General features: G+C 41.7%; 2 pseudogenes; one reads left to right on the top strand and one right to left on the bottom strand.

The window, feature by feature from the left end:
- Positions 1 to 22,898, top strand: part of LOC128779233 (protein bicaudal C homolog 1-like) — a 39,886-nt pseudogene that overhangs the window by 7,966 nt on the left and 9,022 nt on the right.
- LOC112305247 (RNA-binding protein FUS pseudogene) lies at positions 13,003 to 14,533 on the bottom strand (annotated as a pseudogene).

Here is a 22,898-nt window from a genome sequence, read left to right as displayed (position 1 = left end):
CACTTAGCATAATGCTCTCCAGTTCCATCCATGCTGTCAGTAAAGGGTAGGAGCTCTTTCTTTCTTTCTGCTGAGTAGTAGTCCATTGTGGAAATGTACCATAATGCTTTGATCCACTCATTTACTGATGGGCACTTAGGTTGCTTCCAGCACTTGGTTATTGTAAATTGTGCTGCTATGAACATTGGGGTGCATAGGTTCTTTTGGATTGGTGTTTCAAGGTTCTTAGGATATAATCGTAGCAGTGGAATTGCTGGGTCAAAAGGCACTTCCATTTTTCATTTTCTAAGGAAATTCCATACTGCTTTCCATACTGGCTGCACCAGTCTGGATTCCCACCAACAGTGCACTAGGGTTCCCTTTCTCCACAGCCTCTCCAGCACCTGTTGTTTGTTGATTTGTTTATGATGGCCACTCTGACCAGTGTGAAGTGGTATCTCATTGTGGTTTTAATTTGCATATCTCTGATGGCTAGTGATGCTGAGCATCTTTTCATATGTCTCTGGGCCCTCTGTATGTCCTCCTTGTAGAAGTGTCTGTTCAAGTCCTTTGCCTGTTTTTTAATTGGGTTGTCTTCCTGGAGAGGAGTTGTGTGAGTTTTTATATATTTTGAAGATCAAACCCTTGTCCGAGGTATCATTGGCAAATATGTTTTCTCATATAGTTGGTTCTCTTTTCATTTTAATGCTGTTTTGTTTAGCCATGCAGAAGCTTTCTAATTTGATGAGGCCCCATTTGTCTATTCTTTCCTTTATGTCCCTTGCTCTAGGGGACATATCGGTGAAAATATTGCTGCGTGGAATGTCTGAGATCTTCCTACCTATGTTTTCCTCTAGGACTTTTATGGTGATGACTTACATTTAAGTCTTTTATCCACCTTGAATTTATTTTTCAGCATGGTGTAACTTGGCAATCACATTTCATTGTTTTGCATGTAGCTGTCCAGATCTCCCAACACCATTTGTTGAAGAGGCTATTTTTTACTGCATTTTATACTGCTGCCCCCTTTGTCTAAAATCAATTGACCATAGAGACTTGGGTTTATTTCCGGGCTCTCTTGTTATGTTCCATTGGTCTATGTGTCTGTTCTTATGCCAGTACCAGGCTGTTTTGATTACAGTGGCCTTGTAATACAGTTTGATATCAGGTATTGTGATCCTTCCTACTTTGTTCTTCTTTCTCAAAATTGTAGCAGCTATTCGGGGTCGTTTATGGTTCCATATAAATTTTTGAAGTGTTTGTTCTATATCTGTGAAATGTGTCATGGGTACTTTAATAGGGATTGCATTGAATCTATAAATTGCTTTGAGTAGTATGGACATTTTGATGTTGCGAATTCTTCCAATCCATGAGCATGGTACATGCTTCCATTTGTTTGTGTCTTCCTTAATTTCTTTCTTCAGTGTTGTGTAGTTTTCTTAGTACAGGTGTTTTACCTCCTTGGTTAGGTTTATTCCTTGGTACTTTATTTTTCTTGTTGCTTATCAAATGGGATTTTTTTCCCTGATTTTGGTTTCTGATATTTCAGTGTTGGTGTACAAGAATGCCTTTGATTTCTGAATATTGACTTTGTATCCTGCTCTTTTGCTAAATTCACTTACTAGGGCAAGTAGTTTTTTGGTGGAGTCTATAGGATTTTCTATGTACACTATCATGTAATCTGCAAACAATGACAGTTTTGTTTCCTCCTTTCCAATGTGGATGCCTTTTATTTCCTTTTCTTGCCTGATTGCTGAGGCTAGGACTTCCAATACTATGTTGAATAGGAACGGTGAAAGCGGACATCCTCGTCTTGTTCCTCATCTCAGTGGGAAAGGTCTAAGTTTTTGCCTATTGAGTATGATGTTGGCTGTAGGTCTCTCATATATGGATGGCCTTTATTATGTTGAGGAATGCTCCCCCTATTCCCACTTTGCTCAGTGTTTTAATCATAAATGGGTGTTGTACTTTATCAAATGCTTTTTCCACATCTATTGATATGATCATGTGATTTCTGTCTTTGCTTTTGTTTATTGATTTGTGAATATTGTACTATGCTTGTGTCCCTGGGATGAATCCCTCTTGATTGTCTTTTTAATGTATTGCTGGATGTGGTTTGCCAATATTTTGTAGAGGATTTTAGTGTCTATGTTCATCAGAGATATTGGCCTGAAGTTTGCTTTCTTTGTTATGTCTTTATCTAGTTTTGGGATTAGCATAATGCTGGCTTCATAAAAAGAGTTTGGGAGTCTTCCATCTCCTTGGATTTTTTGGAATAGTCTGTGAAGGATAGGGGTTGGCTGTTCCTTAAATGCCTTGTATGATTCTCCTGTGAAACCATCTGGTCCAGGGCTTTTGTGTGTGAGTAGTTTTTTGATTACTGCTTCAGTTTTGTCAGGTGTCGGTCTGTTCAGGCTTTCTGCTTCTTCTTCATTTAATTTTGGAAGCTTATATTTTTCTAGAAATTTGTCCACTTACCTAGGTTTTCAAATTTCTTGGCATATAGTTTTTTGTAGCAATTTCTCATAATCCTTTATATTTCTGTGGTATCAGTTGTAATCTCTCCTTTTTCATTCTGATTGTCTGTATTTGGGTCCTCTCTCTTTTTTTCTTGATGAGTCTACTTAAAGACTTTTCGATTTTGTTTATCTTTTTAAAGCACCAGCTCCTGGATTTATTGATCCTTAGAATTGTTCTTTTAGTCTCTATGTCATTTAATTCTGCCCTGATCTTGGTTATTTCCTTCCTTCTACTTGCTCTGGGCTATCTTTGTTGTTGTTCCTTGAGTTCTTGTAGGTGTAGGTTAGGTTGGTCATTTGAAATGTTTCTGTCTTTTGTAGGAAAGCCGGAATTCTCTTCTGAATTTGCATTGAAAAAATGATATTTTAATAAAGATTTTATTTATTTATTTTCAGAAAGAGGGAGAGGGAAAAAGAGAGGGAGAGAAGCATCCATGTGTGGTGGCCTCTCGCATGCCCCCCACTGGGGACCTGGCTGGCAACCCAGGCATGTGCCCTGACAGGGAATTGAATTGATGACCCTTTGGTTCGCATTCTTGCACTCAGTCTACCGAGCCACACCAGCCAGGGCAAAAATGATATTTTTATTATTACTGAAAATAATAATATAAGGCTTGTTGATTTTGAGTTTTTTCCTGTCTAATATCTGTCTTCATGAAATGTTGTTTTAGGTTTTTCTGCTATACCATGTACACCTTATGATTTCAGCTACTGCCCAAGACATGTTAACCAATATTTTGTCCCCTGGAATGCCTGTCTATGGGTACAGAGCTCCATTTCCCTCCTGGCTGGACTCCTGCTGATGCTGACATGAACAATGTGTAGACAGAAGGCAAAAATATCTAAATGGACATGCACAGGTAATGCCCTTTGGATAGAATAATGTGATCTATGGTGTTTGTAAGAGATAAGCTACTGGTAAAACCTTCAGCTGAAGTGAATTTTAGAATTGTGATCATATCTGCATGTTATTTTCTGTCATAATTCCAGTATCCAAATGTAAAATATGGTGTAAAATTTACTTCATCACTTGGAGAAAAGGTGCTGAGTGTGATTCACGTTGGCCTACCCAGACAAACGAGTGGATCCGAGCAGGCATCTCGCAAATCAAGCCCTGCAGAAGGCAACTTTGCTTCTGGACTTCAGCCTTGTCTGTGACTTGGATAAAGGGAGTTGTAGAAAGTCTGTGCAGTGATTTTGAACTGGTTTTGCTAAGCAGGTATGGCTAATCCTGCCTTAAGTATGGAGAAAGACAACACCTTGAGTGAAATTCCAAAGAACATGGTGAATGATCAACTGAAAAGCAGATAAACTTTTCACAGCAAGAGTCACTTTCCTATTACACTGAATCTTCCTAAACTAAAGTGAATGTAATTGTGTAGCAAGAAAGCAGCTATTTACTACATATATATTTTATATATATAAATATATTTTTACTATATAAGTATATATAGTAAAATATGTAAAATATATATAGTAAAATATATTTATATATTTTTTATTTTAGTAAAATATATGTATTTACTAAATAAGTATATAGTAAAATATAGTCAAAAATATATATTTACATATATATTTTTTTTCTTCATAGAGTACTTCTTTTTATAACCCTTTCATCCCTAACAATCTCTACATAAATATGAGGTCTTCTCTTCAGTTTTCATCTTGAGTTTCTGAGACGCCTGAACTGGCTAAGCTGTCACCTCCACAGCTGACAGCTGCATGTCTGCATCTCCCTAGAGCTGGATTCTTGCGTGTTTCCATTGCAGGTGATTGCCGATGGTAAAGTGATGTTTTGGATTTTCACTTTTTTCTCTTCAATGCAGGTTGTAATGGCACTTTTGTTGAAGTACGCATGCGTCCAAGCCCTTCCCATTCTGGGAATGCTGGTGACGTGAAATAGATGCTGGGTCCCTCCAAAGTTTCCTGGGCCAGGGGCAGGCAGTAGAACTTCTGCAAGGCACAAAAACTCCCCCTTACAGGTCCTCATTCTGAAAAGCCCTTGGTCCTTTGGAAGAAGTTGTACAACAGGATGGATTTGTTTTAAGTTAGAGGAACAAAATGAGATTTATTCAGCAGTTAGTGCTCTTTGGTTCAAGTGAGTTGACCTTATCCAAGAGTTTTTAAATTTCTCTTTATACTTACCTTTTTACCCTTTAAAAAATTTTATTGACATGACATTGGTTTATAACAGTATGTAAGTTTCTGGTATGCAACATTACAATTCGACATCTGTGTATATGACATTGCACTCACAAGCAAAGTCCAGTTTCCATCTATCACCATACAGTCGACCTCCTTTGCCCATTCTGTCCCTCCACCACCCACTTCTTCTCTGATAACCATTGATCTGTTGTCTGCCTCTGTGAGTAGGTTTTTGTTTTTCATTTTGTTTGTTGGTTTTGTTTTAGTATTCCATACGTAAGTGAATGATTTGATACTTGTCCTTTTCCATCTAACTTATGTCTCTTAGCATAACCCTAAGGTCCATCTATGTTGTTGCAAATGGTAGAATTTCATCTTTTTTTGTGATTGAGTAGTATTCTATTTCAATCTTAGTAATGCTTTTGTGGGTAGAATTTTTATTAAGAAATACTGTCTGGTAATTTTCACTCTTATGTCTTATCTATAGTCCCTCCCCTCTTCAGTTGGTTGGATTTATATCTGAGTTGTTTAAACCATCTATGTTGCTCTGACACTCTAACATTCTGTGATCAGCAGGGCAGCTGTGACTCTGTGGTTATTGCTCTTAGATACATTCCTGCTGTGAATTATTTTTATTTACCTTTGAATTTCTATCATAAATTATGGCTCCTTCGTTCTAAGTAGTTAACTGCTAACTTTGGTAATAAATACTTGAGAGTATCATGATTGCACTTATTACAAATCACAGTGAGTATGAATACATACTTTGTATTAAATATAACTCCTTTATCATTGGATGGTTACAAATGTGTTATCCTTATTTTATTTTCCATTTATTTTCTTGTTTCAGTTGGGCAGCTCATGCTTTTAAAGAGAAAAGCAAAGATGAAGGGATTGAGAGGCCCAGATTGGTAGTTATAAAATAGTCATGGGGATTTGAAGTACCGCGTGGGGAATGTAGTCAATAATGTAATAGCTAGGTATGAGTGTCAAGTGGGAAGTTAAAATATCAAGGGGACCACTTTGTAAAGTATATGACTGATTACTATGCTGGGCATGTGAAACTAATACAAAATAATGTTGAAACTATAATTGAAAAACATTAAAATATAAAAAAATTAAAAACAATAGAATGCTTCCATATTGAAAGGTTTGCTTCCATCCATCTCCATCTACCTAGTTTCCTCTACTGCCTTATTGGTTTTCTTGTACAGTTGACCCTCAAACAGTGCAGGGATTAGGGGCACTGACACCCTCCCCGCACAACCAAAAATCTGTGTGTGACTTTCACTCCCCCAAAACTTAATTACAGTCGTCCCTTGGTATTTATGGGTGATTGGTTCTAGGAGTCCCTGTGGATACCAAAGAAATCCAAGAGTGCCCCATGTGCTTTACATAAAATGACATAGGATGACGCATCCAGTTGGCCCTCTGCACCTGAAGATTCCCAACCATGAATTGAAAATACTGTTTTCGATCTGCAGTTGGTCGAATCTGCAGATGTAAAACCTGGGGATATGGCTGGCTGCTTGTATATTTCCTGAAAAAAATCTGCAAATCAGTGAACCCATGTAGTTCACACTCATGCTGTTCAAGGATCAACTGTATATTCATACAGAGTAGAATGTCTATAGACAAATATAGCATATACATTCTTATTTCTTCTTTTTCTTACCAAAATCTGATTTGCTTTTATAAACTCTTTGGTTGATTAGTTACCATTGTTCCCATTTTGTCCAAATCTGCTTTATCTGTGTTTTTCTTTACATGGTACTAATACCCCAAATAGCATTATTCAGTATAGGTTAGAGAAATGATTTTGTTTTCTCCTCTATTGAAGCATTTGAAGTATATATCTATTCCTTTCATCGAGGGTGTTGTAAACTTATCACCATCACTCAGCTGCACCCTCCAGAATGGTCTCCTTGCCTCCAGTCTCAGTCAGTCCTCTATTTTGTTCCAGTAATTATATGGAAGCATGAGTCTGATCTTAGCACACTTTGGCATCAATAACACCAGGGATCGCATGCTCCCTTTTCTGTGTTTATGCTATTCCCTCCCCGTTTCTGCTCTCCTGGCCTTTTGCACTGGTGAACCTGCAGATGCTCTTTTAATTGCAGTTTAAATGTCCTCTATGAAACCTCTGTGGACTTTTGTCAAGCAAAATTCATTGCTCTTCCTTTTGTGTTCCCATAGCCCTTTCTAAATCCCTCCAGTTTTCCCTAGCACACTTCAGTGAATGATAAAAGAAATAAAGAATGAATCAACCAGCTCATTGACTAATACTCTTTCTTATTTCTCTTGTAATTGAGCAGTTGGATTTGAACTTGAGGTGTACACATAGGGCATTATCAATTCTTGTAATCCAGATAATTGTTCCTGATTTTAAGAATCATTTTCATGCTCTTCCCGTACACCCTGAACAGGCGTTGGAGAATGTTTCTTATTATCTGCCTCCTTTTCTATAGCATATTTGTTAGAAACATCACATACATTTTACAAACATGAATTGGATCATCTGCATGCCTTCAGATGGACTCAATCTTGTATGTATGGGTCATTGATATCTCCTTGATGTATACAAGTTTGAAATCTTGTCTGTATGTCTATTCCATTTGTACCATTTATAATATACCATATATACTATCTGTAATGTGTGTGAATATATGTCATGAAATGATCTCACCTTTGGCTCTTAGAATCAGAATGTCTGGGTCCAAATTTCAGCTCTACCATTTACCAGAGGTATTACCTTGGACAAGATACTTCCATTCTCTGTTTATTGGGGATCATAATGCTACCTACTTCATAGTAGTATTGTGAGGATTAGATGAGATAATGCATGCAAATTGTTAACAATGGTAGACATACACAGTAAATGTGGCACATAAGAGGCATTCTGTACATTTGCATATAATAGGGGAGTGCTAATTCCCAACTCTGTTTCACAGCAGCACTGACAGGTTGCTCTTAACCCTGATCTGAGCGCTACAGAAAGCCCTCTGGCTGACAAGAAGGCTCCAGGGAGCGAGAATGCTACAGAGATGGCCGCAGCTGCCCACCAGACTCTGCAAGGGCCCGCCTGGCCTCCTGGCCATCAGATGTCACCGTGTGGGTGGTCATAAAAAATGGGAATGTCATCCCAGTGTCGGGTATTCGGGTTAGGGAATGAGGAATTCAGCGAGTGTTTAGCAGTAGAGCAGAAATTAGGTTTTCTTTCGCACTCTAGTCAAAATAAAATTCATATATTTATACAGTAGTTAGGAATTGGTTTTGCCTCAAACTTTAAAATGCAGGATTTAGTTTAAGTGAGAAGTTTTAAAAAATATAACATGAAAAATGACATAAATAGTCTATGTCACTGTGTGTTAAGCAAATAACATTATTTGTTGTTTTAAAAATTTTAGGTAAATGTCAGAGCCATTGTTTCTAAGTGTTACTGCCTCATGGCCTAGTCTTGGATTAATATATACAATATTATTCTTTCTGTAAAGTGGAGATGATAAATTTGTGTCATTTAGACAGTTATGAAAATAACTAAATGAAGCTATAGTTTTTTGAAAGTAGATGATAAATATTATTGATGATTACATTCGATCACAGATTTTCATGATTATTTTTTTAATTTTTTTAAAATTTTTATTGTTATTCAATTACAGTTGTATGCCTTTTCTCCCCATCCCTCCACCCCACCCCGGCTGAACCCCCCTCCTTCCCTCACCTCCACCCTCCCCCTTGATTTTGTCCATGTGTCCTTTATAGTAGTTCCTGTAATCCCCTCTCCTCACTGTCCCCTCCCCACTCCCCCCTGACCATTGTTAGATTGTTCTTAACTTCAATGTCTCTGGTTATATTTTGTTTCCTTTTTTCTTCTGTTGATTATGTTCCAGTTAAAAGTGAGATCATATGGTATTTGGGGGGGGAGAGGGCCCAGAGACATATGAAAAGATGCTCAGCATCACTAGCCATCAGAGAGATGCAAATTAAAACCACAATGAGGTACCATCTCACACCAGTTAGAGTGGCCAACATAAACAAATCAACAAACAAATGTTGGAGAGGATGCAGAGAAAAGGGAACCCTAGTGCACTGTTGGTGGGAATGCAGACTGGTGAGGCCACTGTGGAAAACAGCATGGAATTTCCTCAGAAAACTAAAAATGGAACTGCCCTTTGACCCAGCAATTCATGATTATTTTAAACAATTTCCTCAGCAAGGATTTTCTCTATGTCCATTTTCAAAGTATGAGGCTAATTACTCAAAATAGGCTATTGACCGTGGAATTCAGAAATCTGATTTTCATATGGGTCACAATATGAAAGATAAGGATTTTGTGCTTTGTGCTTTTAGAGATTCCTATAAACATTTGCTTCCCGTATCAGAATTACTGGGTAGACTTCACCTGCTTCATAGTAAGAGATTTATCATCCCCATCTTCCCACCTCTAAAAAAGGGAAAAACTTTTCTCAAAGTCCTAGAAACAAAGCTGTCACAGATATGCCACAGAAATTAATTCATGGAACTAAGTTATGCTTCTATAGTTTCAGCAAAGACTACAGCTCAATCCTCCTTGTCTCTTCTTTTAAGCCTTTGCATTTGAACATTTCCCTGAGTTTTTAGATGAATGTTTTTACAAAAGCCATGGCCTTTCTAAAGTGTCAAGGTTAAACAAAAAAGACATTTGTTACATTTTCTCTGGTGTATTTTCAGTTAATATCAATTAAAGTTCTCTCGTCTAAGAAGTGTCAAATTCCCTTATGGTCCCTTTATGGTTTCTGTCCATCTTGTGGTTCTTTTCCATCAGTTTTATGTGTACATCGAACCATCTTCACCTATCTTTCTTTTAGGATGGATAAGAAATGTTCTTGGTGATAGGGTTTCAACTTAAATAGATATGCTTATGCCGTTAGTAAAGAGCTGACTTTTAAAACAACTGAGAAATCAATGATAATAGTCAGCACTGACAGGAGAAACATGGGAGACATCCCTGAGCCCTTGGCTGAAGCCGCCTCTGACTCCTGACTGTTCTTGGAGTGCCATGTCTCCAGTTCTCTCCTCACACATATCTCACTTCCTGATTTATTTTGTACTTATTTCTCTTACGCATCCCTGCTAAGACTCTACCTGCTTTGAGGCTATAGGTCATTTTTGATGAGTCGTTATGTTCTTCCCCAAAGTGCAGCCCAGTCTCTTTAACCAGAGGCGCTCAGTAAATATTCAATATTTATTGAACAAGTGAAGTTAGGATCTTCCCACACCTTGCCCTTAGACATTACTCATTAAGTTTATTTAAACCCCAATGCCATTTTAGACATTTTAGGATTTCAAAAACATCATCAAACTGTGTTCTCTAAAAATCTGGCTTTGCCGATCGACTGCCAGGTTCACCCATCCTGGTTTGTCGGGGTCAGGATTATTCGGATCTGCATTATCTGGGCCTAATTAATACTGGGGGCACATTCACTCTCAGAATATAAACAATCGGGGCATGGCCCCTGCATGTGGTGATGTAGTCCTCCTTGGCAAAGGGGCAAAGAGCTCCTGCCACCTGGTTCTTGACCCTCCTGGTAGGCCTTCAACAAATTCTTAAATCGAGGCTTAGCTTGTCACTGAGCTAGGGTGTCGAGAACTCTGAGTTAGCATTTGAGATGCAGTTATATCCAGACTACTTTCTTCATGACCACCTTCCTTGGTGTGTATGTAGACCTGACCGTGTCATTAGCCACTTATTCAATGTGACTGGGAAGAATGGATAGTGCCTTTCTACTCCTTTGCAATAAAAGATAACTAGGGTTGATTTTATTGTATTTCTTAATGGCAATGTAGCTTAAAGATGGACATTGCCATTTATTTCATTTCAAAAGCAATGACTGTTCCAATTAGGCTAAATAATTTCTTCAGTTATCTGGACATTACACCACTTCAGGCCACACTTTGAAGAGGAGATTTTGAGAAAGAAGGGAGGGCAGTAGGTAACCTGAAAGTGTTTTAGTAATGCATTATTTTGAAATTTAGTATACCCATTATTAAGTTATACTATACTTTAGCATATACTTGTCCTGGTGTTTTAAATATTCTTAGTAAATAGGTATTTTTTTTCCTTTTGAAGGAAAATTTCTAACTCTTGTCACTGGCATGAAGCCAGAAGTAGTAATTTATTATTCTAATTAATTAGCTTGAAAAACATGTTTAAATTGATCAGACTTGCAATGAATTAATGACACATTATGGTGCAAAGCTTAGCATGTGTCTCAGGCAGACCGATGGACTGTAGTCAAAATCATTTTCCCTAATCATGGAGTGTTGGTATGAGATTTGGAAAAACTGCCAATGAAGATTTTTTTTTTCTGTTTTATTTTTAGGCATTTGACTGTGAACAAAGAAAGCTATTGGCAACCAAAGGTATGTGATACAGCAATGATCTATATTTTGGTTTTTTTCACTAGACTCATAAAAGGTTCCTCAGTATTCATGTTGAATTGTGAAATTGGACCTTCATTAAAAACCCATAATATTCAGGTTCAAAATTGCACAAATTTTGTTGACGTTGAATGTTTTGTTTTGTTGAATGGATTATCATTAGATCAATTACAAAATAATGTAGCATTTTAAAATTTACCATTACTTTATATTAAATGTTTTATAAAGATATTTTAAGGCATTTTGTGTTAAGAAATAATATTCAGTTATGATTTCCTTACATATATCAAAGAAGCAACATTCATCAATATTTTAAGAACTATATTAAAAAAAACAAGCACTTATTTTATAGTCTGTTTTCCGAGCTATGTGAAAGAAACCAATGGTGACGGAGGTCAGAACACCTGCAAATACCTGGCGTGGCCTTGAGTTTCCTGAACCCATGCCAGCGGAAACTCTCAAGGAGCTGAGAAGGGCTGATCATGTGTCCTATAAGGCCACAGTGATGATCGCTTTTGAGGTTGCAGAGTCATCCCTACCCATGCTTCCTGTCTGTGCTCTTGGCAACAGAGAACAATCATCTCTCCCCTCCCACTTTTAATTTACATAGGAAAGTCACTAATGGGGATTTGTTTTAATTTCTATTCTTGTGTACACATTGCTATAACACTGATGCAAGCTAACATGTCTTTCGTGTATCTTCTCAAATATGTTGATCAGCTGTTACACAGGTTGAATTTTAGATACATGTGCTTTTGTTAGGGGGCAAAGGTCATAAATTCTAGAGCAGGGCTGAGGTTAAGCAAAGGACAGATATAATGTTCCACAAAATGTATAAAGAATCTCTTCATTCAAGGATATCTCTAGTAAGCCCACCATCGGGGGAAAAGGTAAATATTCAACAAAATCAAGGGTTCAGATATGAGTTAAAAATTCAGTGTGTTCAGATGTGCCAGGAACACAGCAAGGAGCGTCACAAACAAGAGCTACCACATTTCATGTTTCCCAGATATTGGCTGCACAGCTCAGGGTGGGACCTGGACACAGCACCGGCACCACATGGGGAAGGGATCCAGAGTCCCCTCTTCCCGGCCAGGCCACATGGGGCTCACTCAGCAAGGCCTTTCATTTGAGAGCATCGGATTTTGGCTAAAAGCCTTTTGCGGGTGGGGTGGAGTAAGAGAGAGCACACCCGACGCTGGGGGTGCCGTGCAAACCCAAACGTGGATGCAAAGGATTGATCCAAAGATCACACTTGGAGAACACTGGAGACTGCAGAAAAAATACTGGCAAAAGGCTCTGTAATTGTTAATCTGATAACTAGCATTAGTAGATTGACATTTTTCCTCCACCTGTTTTCTTTGTAGTAAATCAGACTGTTGATAAAGGGTAAAAGCAAACATGGGAGTTTTTTTCTTTGTCTCTTTGAGAAAGTGAAAAAGAAAATACTATTGAAATACTAAAAAGAACAGACTCCTGTGAGTTTGTTGGCCCTACAGTAGCAACCTGGCAGACTGAACATAAAGGCTGAAGTCGCTGTCAGCAGCTAGAATGTGGAAACCATTATGAAAAGGTGTTTTGTTTTGTTTTGGTTTGGTTTTTTGTGATGAGAGAAAAAGTTTAATCTCTACTTTCAAGGAGACTGCTTGACCTTTTCTCCCTTAGACCAAGCACCAGACATTTTATTCCAGTTCCTGCTAAGCAGGATGACCTGAAGAAAAACGCCCCACATTCCTGACCCAGACATCAATCTTCTGAAGAGGAGGTAGAGGAAGAAAATTTAACTAAAATGATGGTTTTTAATCGGAACCAGAGATATGGTTCCAATTACATAGTCTGACACAAAAAACCATGCGTGATCAGGAGTTGGAAGGTTACAAAATAATGAGGGTAACACTGGGTATAGAAGAAAAGCTGTTCCAGAACCTCAGCAGGCAGGTTAATATGGTCTCTCCTTGTGATCCTGTCTGCGGTCACCCCTGGAGTCCATCTTTCCAGGGCCAAAGCCACCTCTGTCCTCACCACCCTGGCCCCCTCGGAAGCCCCCATGGTCCCCGCCTCAGCCTTGGTAGCCACCCCGATCATAGCCTCCTCTGCCACTGTGTTGATCATCTCCATAGCTACCTTCCCTATGAGAGCCTCCTGGTCCCCCTACTGGGCCATCTAGGGTAGGGGCCCTACACTGGCCACATTCCTTCCTCCAAGAGAAGTTCATGTTCTCACATGTAGAATTAGGACACTTCCAGCCCCCAGCTCGCTGCTGTCCTCCACTGCCACCACCACTACTGCCACCACCTCCATAGCCTCCACGGCCCATGGGTCCTCCTCGCCCTCGGCCTCAACGACCATTGCCACCACCCCGATTGAAATCTGCTCGCCGAGTAGCAAATGAGGCCTTAATAGGATTCTCAGAGAATTCTTTACCATCAAACCAGTCAATAGCTGCTTTAGCAGAAGGTGGGTCATCAAATGATACTGTTGCCTCTCCCTTCAGCTTGCCCATTTCCCTGTCTGTATACAGAATAATCATGGGTTGTCCCGTTTTCTTATTTATCTTAATAATACCAGTCTGCTTGAAGTAATCATGCACAGACTCAATTGTAACATTCTCACCCAGGCCTTGCATGAAGATGGTGGTGTTGTCTGAATTATCCTGTTCAGAGTCATGATGTGATCCTTGGTCCCAAGGGCCACCAAATTTATTGAAGCCACCACGGTCACTTCCGTCCATGTTGCCTCTTCCTCCACGGCCACCTCCATGACCTCTGGGTTCATAGCCACCACTGCTGTGGTTGTAACCACTGCCACTGCCCCAGCCTCATCCCCCATGGTCCTGCTGGCCTCCCCCATAGCCACTGCCACCACCACCACTCTGATCCTGATTGCCATAACTGCCACTAGTGCCGCCACCACTCATGGAGGACTGATCTTGACCATAGTTACCTCCACCACCCCCTCCCCCTCCGCCACCTCCACTGCTACTGTTGTACTGGTTCGGCTGTCCATAGCCCTGAGGGGGATTATAGGAGCTTTGCTGCTGTCCATAGCTAGGCTGCTGTCCACCATAGCCAGACTGCTGACCATAGCCCCCTGCTCAGGGGCTGCCCACAGTTGCTGCTCTGAGAACTGGTACTGTAACTTCCAGAGGTGCTGCTAGGAGCTGGCTGCTGGCCATAGCCAGAGTAGGACTGCTGTGCATAAGATGACTGAGAACTCTGGCCACCAGCATAGCCACCAGCTGAGCCATATCCCTGGGGAGCTGACTGAGTGCCATAGCCTGTGTTCCGGGTCTGTCCATAAGAACTATAGGTGCTCTGGCCACAGCCTGAAGTGTTCCCTGACTGGCTGTAGCTACCATAACCCTGCTGTCCATAGGGCTGATTGCTCTGCTGAGAATAAACCTGCCCAGACTGGGTGGGGTAGGCCCCATAGCTTAGGTTTGCTTGTTGGGTATAGTTGTTTGAGGCCATGTCGGCGCACGTGCACACTGGTGGACTAGCGACAAGACTCAAACACCGCAGCGCACCTATGCCTCGAGCACTGAGCAGCCCATTATGAAAAGTTTTGAGGCCCTAGGATGTTTGTGGCTCTTTCTGCCATTACAGCTCTTGAGAGGAATGGGAATGGCTCCTCTTGTTCTCAGGGACTTCAAACTGTTGCACTAATTCTTTCAGCTGATTCACCTACAATCATCCAGTTTCTCACATTTGCCTTGGCACAGTGAATGTTAGGTAGTTGACTGACATATAAACTATATTACTGTAGGAGTGCCAATTCAGTTCAGTTCTGGTGGTTTGAAATGACGGTCAAGCGCAGAGGCTGTGGGGTTGGATTGAGGCAGGTTAATAAGGAGTTGGGGCATTCCTTGGCTAGTGGGATGGGGAAACTGAGACAGATGGCTGAACATGTGGCCATGATAATAAATCACAAGATGTTATCTTCCCTAAGGACACTGAGGAGCAAATGGCTCACATCTCACCTCCCCATCTGGAGAGTGAGCAGCTTAAATCCCCCCAGTCAGGGAGAGAGAGAACAGAGACCCAGATGGTACCATAGGGTCAGGCAAACCCCAAGACAGACGAAGTCAGGGGAATAAATAACAAAAACACCCCAATTAGAACCAGACAAATCCAAGATAAACGTGAGGCTGACCAGAGAATGATCCCCAACTCCCTGCAGGCTCAATCTGATGCATCCGCACATCAAAGGACATCCCTGGGAAGCTGTTGGATGTTCTGTTGAGACCTTCCCCTGAAATCTCCCCTGAAACACCCTCCTTCAGAAAACAGATGAAAAACCCTTAAGACAAAGGACCCAGTGTGTGCTCTCCCTTGAGGATGCCCGTGAATCCCCTTCTTTCCTTAGGCATGTGTCTTTGCTTTCTTTCCCTTTACATTAAGGGTCCCCATGAGACTGGCAACCAGTGAAGCACTGGGCAGTAGCACCTCATCCCAGGCTTAACCCCTGAGCTTGTCTCCAGGGCCCCCTTTTGCCTCTATAACTTGCTTCCTGAGTCCACACGACCCAGCTGGCTCACTCCTTCTGCCTCTGTGACTTTCTAACAGGCCAAGACTGCTCTGCCTTGGCTCACTCCTGTTGCTGTGATCTTGCCTCTTCTATCTGAGCCCTTCCTTTGTCCCACTGTCCCCAGCTTTAATACATGTACTCTCAAAATCACCTGGACTCATATTGTGAAATCTTTCCTGCATGAAGTCAAGAACCCACACATTCTAGACTGTGCTAGGGCAGACCCGCCTTGGCCTGGTCCCCGTCTGGTGACATGACAGCCACCACTGAGAGATGTGCAGCTTTGATAAGTGACTTCAGTCCTCTGAGCCTGTTTTCTTATTTGAGTTGTTTTGAGATGACAAGAGAGAAGACCTCCAGTGCGTATGTGCATGGTGTACGGTAAGTTCTCAGTAATATCTAGCAGTTCCTGTTATTCCCACTGGAGAACTTTACCTTGGAGAAAACCAAGAGCCTAATGAAGAGGAGATGTGTATATGAATGCTTATTGCTGCAAGTATGTCTGCACATTCAAACCAGAAATGCTTTTTATAGCCAAAGGAATGCCTCAGAGTATTATACGAATACATAGTGTACTAGTGATAATTATCTTACTCACATTAATTTATTCCTTTGTGTGGTTTATAGGGTACATGTTCATCTGCAAGCTCATTCAATCCCTACAAACTCCCAGGGAGGAAAGGGGACCTGGAACAGTTAAGTGTCTTACTTGAGGTCACGAAAGTAGATGTCAAAAAAGGACTTGAATTTATTGTACAAGATTTCCTTATTCCTCTTCCTAATGGTTTAACCCAAGAGGTACATAGCAAGGCGACATGTAAATGAACTAGAGCCACATTGCCATAGCTTAACAGACACAAGGATCACTTAGAGAACTAGGTAAACACTGCTCTACAGGGACCTAGCACTAAGGGGACGATGCTGAAATGTCAGAGCTTGACTCTTCTGCTCTGGCACTTGCCCAATGACAGGTAGGCCACTTTCTGTGGGCTGGGTCATCACTCAGTTGGTAAACCCCCTCTGGTAGCTTTTCTTGCTTTGTCCATCTTGGGACAGCCTGTTGCACCTTTCTGGCTGATGTCTAGTGACCTGTCCACACTGAAAGGTGGGGGAAGGGTACGACCAACTAGATCAGTGCATGGGTGTGCCCTGTGTTACCTGAATCTATTTATGGCCCCTTTAAACACTGCTGATGAAAAGACAAAATCAAGCTTTCTTTTGGAATGGTGTTCCAGATTCTCCCTGGTGTATAGGACTTGAGCCTTTCCTCTTGCATCAGAAATCCATTGAAAAGGGGCGAAAGGGCCCCCTTACATAGCAGGATCTGATATTCTGCAGCAGTTGCCCTTTGCAGGTAGATGCCTTTCCCTTTATTGTGCTATAAACTCCCAGGGATCAAAAAGTGGGCTGGGGAGAACCAAGATGGCGGCATACGTAGACACACTGCGCCTCCTCGCACAACCAGAACTGACAGAGAATCGAACAGCAAGGGGGGACCAACACCAAGGAAATAGAAAATAAACATTCATCCAGACTGGTAGGAGGGGCGGAGACGGGCACCAGGGTGGAGAGGACTCGCGTGGCTGTGGCGGGACTGAGACTGGCAGAGTGTGGGACAAATGGCGCAGGCAGTCTGAGCACTAGGAGACCCTGCGGCCCCACATTTACACAGATAAACCCAGAGGGCCGGACTCAGAGTGGCGGAGAACGGGGCAGGCAGAGCAGCGGGTAGCACCCTGCGGCCCCCCATTCGCCCACAGATAAACCGGACAAACGGCGGGGAGGGAAGCAGACCTCGTAACCCAGGGCTCCAGTTCCGGGAAATAAAGCCTCAAACCTCTGATTGAAAACGCCCGTGGGAGTTGGGGCGGCAGCAGGAGAGACTCCCAGCCTCACAGGAGAGGTTGTTGGAGAGACCCACAGGGGCCTAGAGTGTGCACAGGCCCACTTACTCGGGAACCAGCACCAGAGTGGCCCAGTTTGATTGTGGTGGCGGAGTGAAAGATTGAAAGCCGGAGGAGAGTGAGGCGGGCGCCATTGCTCCCACTCGGCCCCTCCCCCACGTACAGCATCACAGCGCTGTGACCAGCATTACCCCGCCCCGGTGAACACCTAAGGCTCCGCCCCTTAAAATAACAGATGAGCCAAGGCAAAAAAAAAAAAAAAAAAAAAAATGGCCAAATGACAGAACGCTTCAAAGCTCCAGAAAAAATACAACTAAGCGAGGAAGAGATAGCCAACCTGTCAGATGCACAGTTCAAAACACTGGTTATTAAGAGGCTCACAGAATTAGTTGAATTTGGTCGAAAAGTAGATGAAAAAATGAAGCCTATGCCAAGAGAAACAAAGGAAAATGTACAGGGAACCAATAGTGATGCGAAGGAAACTGGGACTCAAATCAATGGTGTGGACCAGAAGGAAGAAAGAAACATCCAACCAGAAAAGAATGATGAAACAAGAATTCGGAAAAATGAGGAGAGGCTTAGTAACCTCCAGGACACCTTGAAATGTTCCAACATCCGAATTATAGGGGTGCCAGAAGGAGAAGAGGAAGAACAAAAAATGGAAAACTTATTTGAACAAATAATGAAGGAGAACTTCCCCAGTCTGGCAAAGGAAATAGACTTCCGGGAAGTCCAGGAAGCTCAGAGAGTCCCAAAGAAGCTGGACCCAAGGAGGAACACGCCAAGGCACATCATAATTACATTACCCAAGATTAAACGCAAGGACCTACATCCAAGATTACTGTATCCATCAAAGCTATCACTTAGAATGGAAGGGAAGATAAAGTGCTTCTCAGATAAGGTCAAGTTAAAGAAGTTCATCATCACCAAGCCCTTATTATATGAAATGTTAAAGGGAGTTACCTAAGAAAAAGAAGATCAAAAATAGGAACAGTAAAAACGACAGCAAACTCACAGTTATTAACGGCCACACATAAAACAAAAACGAGAGCGAACTAGGCAAACAACTAGAATATGAGGGTTGTCATTAGGGGAATGGGATGGGGAGAGGGGGGGAAAGGTACAGAGAATAAGTAGCATAGATGATAGGTGGAAAATAGACAGGGGGAGGGTAAAAATAGTGTAGGAAATGTAGAAGCCAAAGAACTTATAAGTATGACCTATGGACATGAACTATAGGGGGGGAATGTGGGAGGGAGGGGGTGGGCAAGATGGAGTGGAGTGGGGGGGGAAAATGGGACAACTGTAATAGCATAATCAATAAATATATTAAAAAAAAGAAAAGAAAAGTGGGCCGGAAGTGAGCGTTGTTTTTTGGGTTAGGACGTGGGGACATGGTAGGATGGAGAAGGATGTGAGAAAAAGAGGAGAAAAGTTAAAAATTATTTTAAGTCTTATAAACCTAAGAGTGCAGGTGAGCTACTCTTTGCGATACTTTAATACAGGGGTGTCAATCTCATTTTCACCAGGGGCCACATCAACCTCGCAATTGCCTTCAAAGGGCCGAATGTAATTTTAGGACTGTATAAATGTTACTACTCCTTAACAGTTAAGCGAGAGCTCGGTGCTGCTGCCAGGTAGAAAGAAACAAGGTGCCGGGCCAGATAAAACAAGGTGGAGGGCCGGACTCAGCCTGCGGGCCTTGTGTTTGCCACCTGTGCTTTAAAAGATAACAAACTAGTAGATGTTACAAGATTACATTTTACTTAATGTATTTAAAAATCACCATGTTTAACCAGGAGTGACATAGCATATGAATTAAGTCAGCTAAAATCTTAGGTGAGTGGATTTTTTTTATAGTCAGAAGAGTTTAGATGTAGAATTTTTTGAAATATATAAGTGATCTCGTTAATGTTTCTGGCAATTATCACTTTTGAGTATGCTGTTATTTCCCTGCTGTATTGGATTTATCTGGTTGAAGTAGAATGCTAAAGACGGTTTTAATTGAAAAGCCTTTTTTCTAGCCTCAGGAGCCTTCCTTTCCCAGTACTCTGTTTGAGAAGTCAGCTAATAGCATCCTACGGATGTAGGAAAAGGCATCTATGATATTTATCAAGCAAATTCTGTGTTCCAGACACAATTCTTGTCACTAGAGACACAATGCTTTAATCCAGGTTCTTGCTTTCATGAACAGAGCTTTCTTTTTGCTTGGTAGAGAGAGATACAAACAAGAAGTAAACAACAAGGCATTAGTTAATAAAACTTCCTGATAGATATGAAACTGAGCCTGCTTTGGAATGGGCAGTGATAGCTGGTCTTCATGAGAGGACATTCAAGCTAAGACCTAGATGACAAGGAAGGGCAGCCTCGTGAAGGTCTAGAGAAAGAGCATCAGGCCAAGGGAACAGCTGGCACGAACATCCTGAAGTCAGATGCAACTGATAAGTTCATGGAGCAGAGGTGGATGGGGTGGTAGAGCATCGGAGATAAGGTTGGAGAGATTTGCAGAGGCTCAATGATGGGGCAACTCAACACAGTGTAAAGTACTGGAGAAGCATTACAAGACTTTGTACAGAGGCATGATTTGTTCTGATTTGCATTAAAAATCAACCTAGTTGTTTTATGGAAAATGGATTATTGGGGTGGGAAGCAAAAGAAAAACAAAAATGTCCATTAAAGAGGCTGTTGGTGACACTTGGGGAGACGGAGAGGAGCAGGTGGAATTGGGGCACGTTCAGCAGTGCTAGAACTTGCTGATCAACTGGATGTGGTGAGGGAGAAAGGAATGAGGACGACTCTTAGAAGTTCAGCTCGAGCCTCTGGGTGCATGGCAGAGTCACTTACTGAGATGTAGGACCCTTCTGAAGGAGAAGCAGGTTCCCATGGGGCTGGTGGGGACAGGAACACAACAATCTCACTTCAAGCACTTTAAACTTAAAATGCCTGTGAGGCTGCCAGGCTGGGAAGTCCATGATTCTAAAGTTCAACATAATGGTCAAATCTGGAGGTAAAAATTTTGGAGTCATGGCTGTTGTTCAGCCTTAAAAGTGGTTGAGATTACTTAATGAAAAAAATGTAGGGAGACGAGAAGGAATGCTAGGACCAAGCCCCAGGACAATGGGACCTTTGGAGAGGAAGGGGAAAGGAAGATCCTGCAAGGCTCCAGAGGTAGCTGGAAACCCTGATGGGGTGTTGCCTGATGCCCTGGAGAAGGAGAGAGGGAGTAGCCAGATGTTGTGAGACTGAATTACTGAAGTGAATAGTAAAGGGTTCTTTTCGAATTCCCCAGTGAATATGAAACCTTGAAATCATTAGGCAGGACATACAGCAAACCAAGGCAGAGAGGGGGAGGGAGACATGTCTCACTCATTAATCCAGTAGTCCCAAGTCCTGAGTCCTGGTCAGATAAGATTGCCAGATGTCCCAAAATCCACAAGAAACACCACGATAGCACAGGAGGAGGGGAGCCTAGAAATTCTGTGTGCATGTTTCCACTATCTGGGAAAGAAAGCTTTTGAAACTGTATTCATCCCAAGGTCTGGAGAGGGGAGGAGGAAGGGGAGCCTAGAGGCTGGTTGCAAGCATACAACCCCTAAAACCCCAATAGGCTGGGCGCTCAGACTAGCTGGGTGCCTGCTTGCAGCTTCCTGCTCATGTGTGTTTCATAAAGAAACTTGCTACCTCATTTCTGCTACTTGTGTTGTCTCTCACCTGAATTCATCTCTCATGAGCGAGACAAGAACCAGGGAGGTGGATCCCCCTAACTCGGGTCTCCCCAATAACAAAAATCAGAGAATCTTGACTTTACTACTCTAGACACAGTGCAAAATAGGGTGCCTATAATGTGGTGACTGAGTAATTGAATAAATTTAAGCCCAGTGCAGACTTTGAGATCTTTTAAATTATTACTTTTATTTTGATTTGGGGGAATTGCATAAGATAGAGTTTCCCAGGCATTTGTGATTTGTTGGAGGATCCAATTTGGAGGAGCAAGCACAGGGGAAAGGCCGGATGTCTCTCCAACCTCCGACTCTATTAACTTGGGAGGTCGATTTTTGCCAAAGTGGTAGGTCTGGCTACTCCTCTTTGCCCTTGCGCTTCTTGTGTGATACAAGGCAGAGAATCTCTTGTAGTTTCTTATAGGAGTAAGTCTTCCTACTGGGGGCTCTCAGAACTCTGCTTGGCACCCTCATAACAAAGGAAAAATACTTCACTGTGGCCCTGGCTGGTGTGGCACAGTGGATTGAGCGTGGGCCTGCAAACCAAAGGGTTGCCATTTGGATACCCAGTCAGGGCACATGCCTGGGATGCAGGCCAGGTCCCCGGGGGGTGGGGGGGGGGCATGCGAGAGGCAACCACACATTGATTTTCTCTCCCTCTCTTTCTCTCTCCTTTTCTCTCTCTCTACAAATAAGTAAAAATAAATCTTTAAAAAAATACATTTTTATTAGTCCATAAGAGAAAAATGTTATAATTTATTATGTTCCATTCTTTTCCTGTCTTCTATTATTATAAATATTAAGGACAAATTATATATATATATATTTTTTCATGTCGGTTTAATTTAAAGTCAAGAGAGAAAGTTGTTAATCAAGTGAAACACATGAATACCAAAGTCTTCATGCATTATATTTCTTGTTACTTGAGGAAATGTTCCTCTGAGAAGCAGGTGATGGCAAAAATCAAGTTCTCAGGATTTGGCAGTGAAGCCATTCAGTGGTTCTTCAGCAGGTTTACTGATCCATCTTTTGTCAGCTGGACTGTGTTTAGAGGTTCATTGAAGCACTGTGATTTCTTCAAATTGCAATTTTCATGAGCCACAATATATAAAGAACTTACACGACTCCACTCCAGGAAGACAAACAACCCAATTAAAAAATGGGCAAAGGACTTGACCAGACACTTCTCCAAGGAAGACATACAGAGGGCCTAGAGACATATAAAGAGATGCTCAGCATCACTAGCCATCAGAGAGATGCAAATTAAAACCACAATGAGGTCCCATCTCACACCAGTCAGAGTGGCCAACATAAACAAATCCACAAACAAATGTTGGAGAGGATGCGGAGAAAAGGGAACCCTAATACATTGTTGGTGGGAATGCAGACTGGTGTGGCCACTGTGGAAAACAGTGTGGAATTTCCTCACAAAACTAACAATGGAACTGTGCTTTGACCCAGCAATTCCGCTGCTGGGATTATACCCTAAGAACCCTGAAACACCAATCCAAAAGAACCTATGCACCCCAATGTTCATAGCAGCACAATTTACAATAGGCAAGTACTGGAAGCAACCTAAGTGCCCATCAGCAAAAGAGTGGATCAAAAAACTATGGCACATTTACACAATGGAATTCTATGCAGCAGAGAGAAAGAAGGAGCTTATACCCTTTGCAACAGCATGG

The sequence above is a fragment of the Desmodus rotundus genome, chromosome 9 (genome assembly GCF_022682495.2).
Source record: "Desmodus rotundus isolate HL8 chromosome 9, HLdesRot8A.1, whole genome shotgun sequence".
Classification (NCBI taxonomy): Eukaryota; Metazoa; Chordata; class Mammalia; order Chiroptera; family Phyllostomidae; genus Desmodus; species Desmodus rotundus.
Note: the sequence above shows the minus strand (reverse complement) of the source record. Positions and strands in the feature narration are given on the sequence as shown.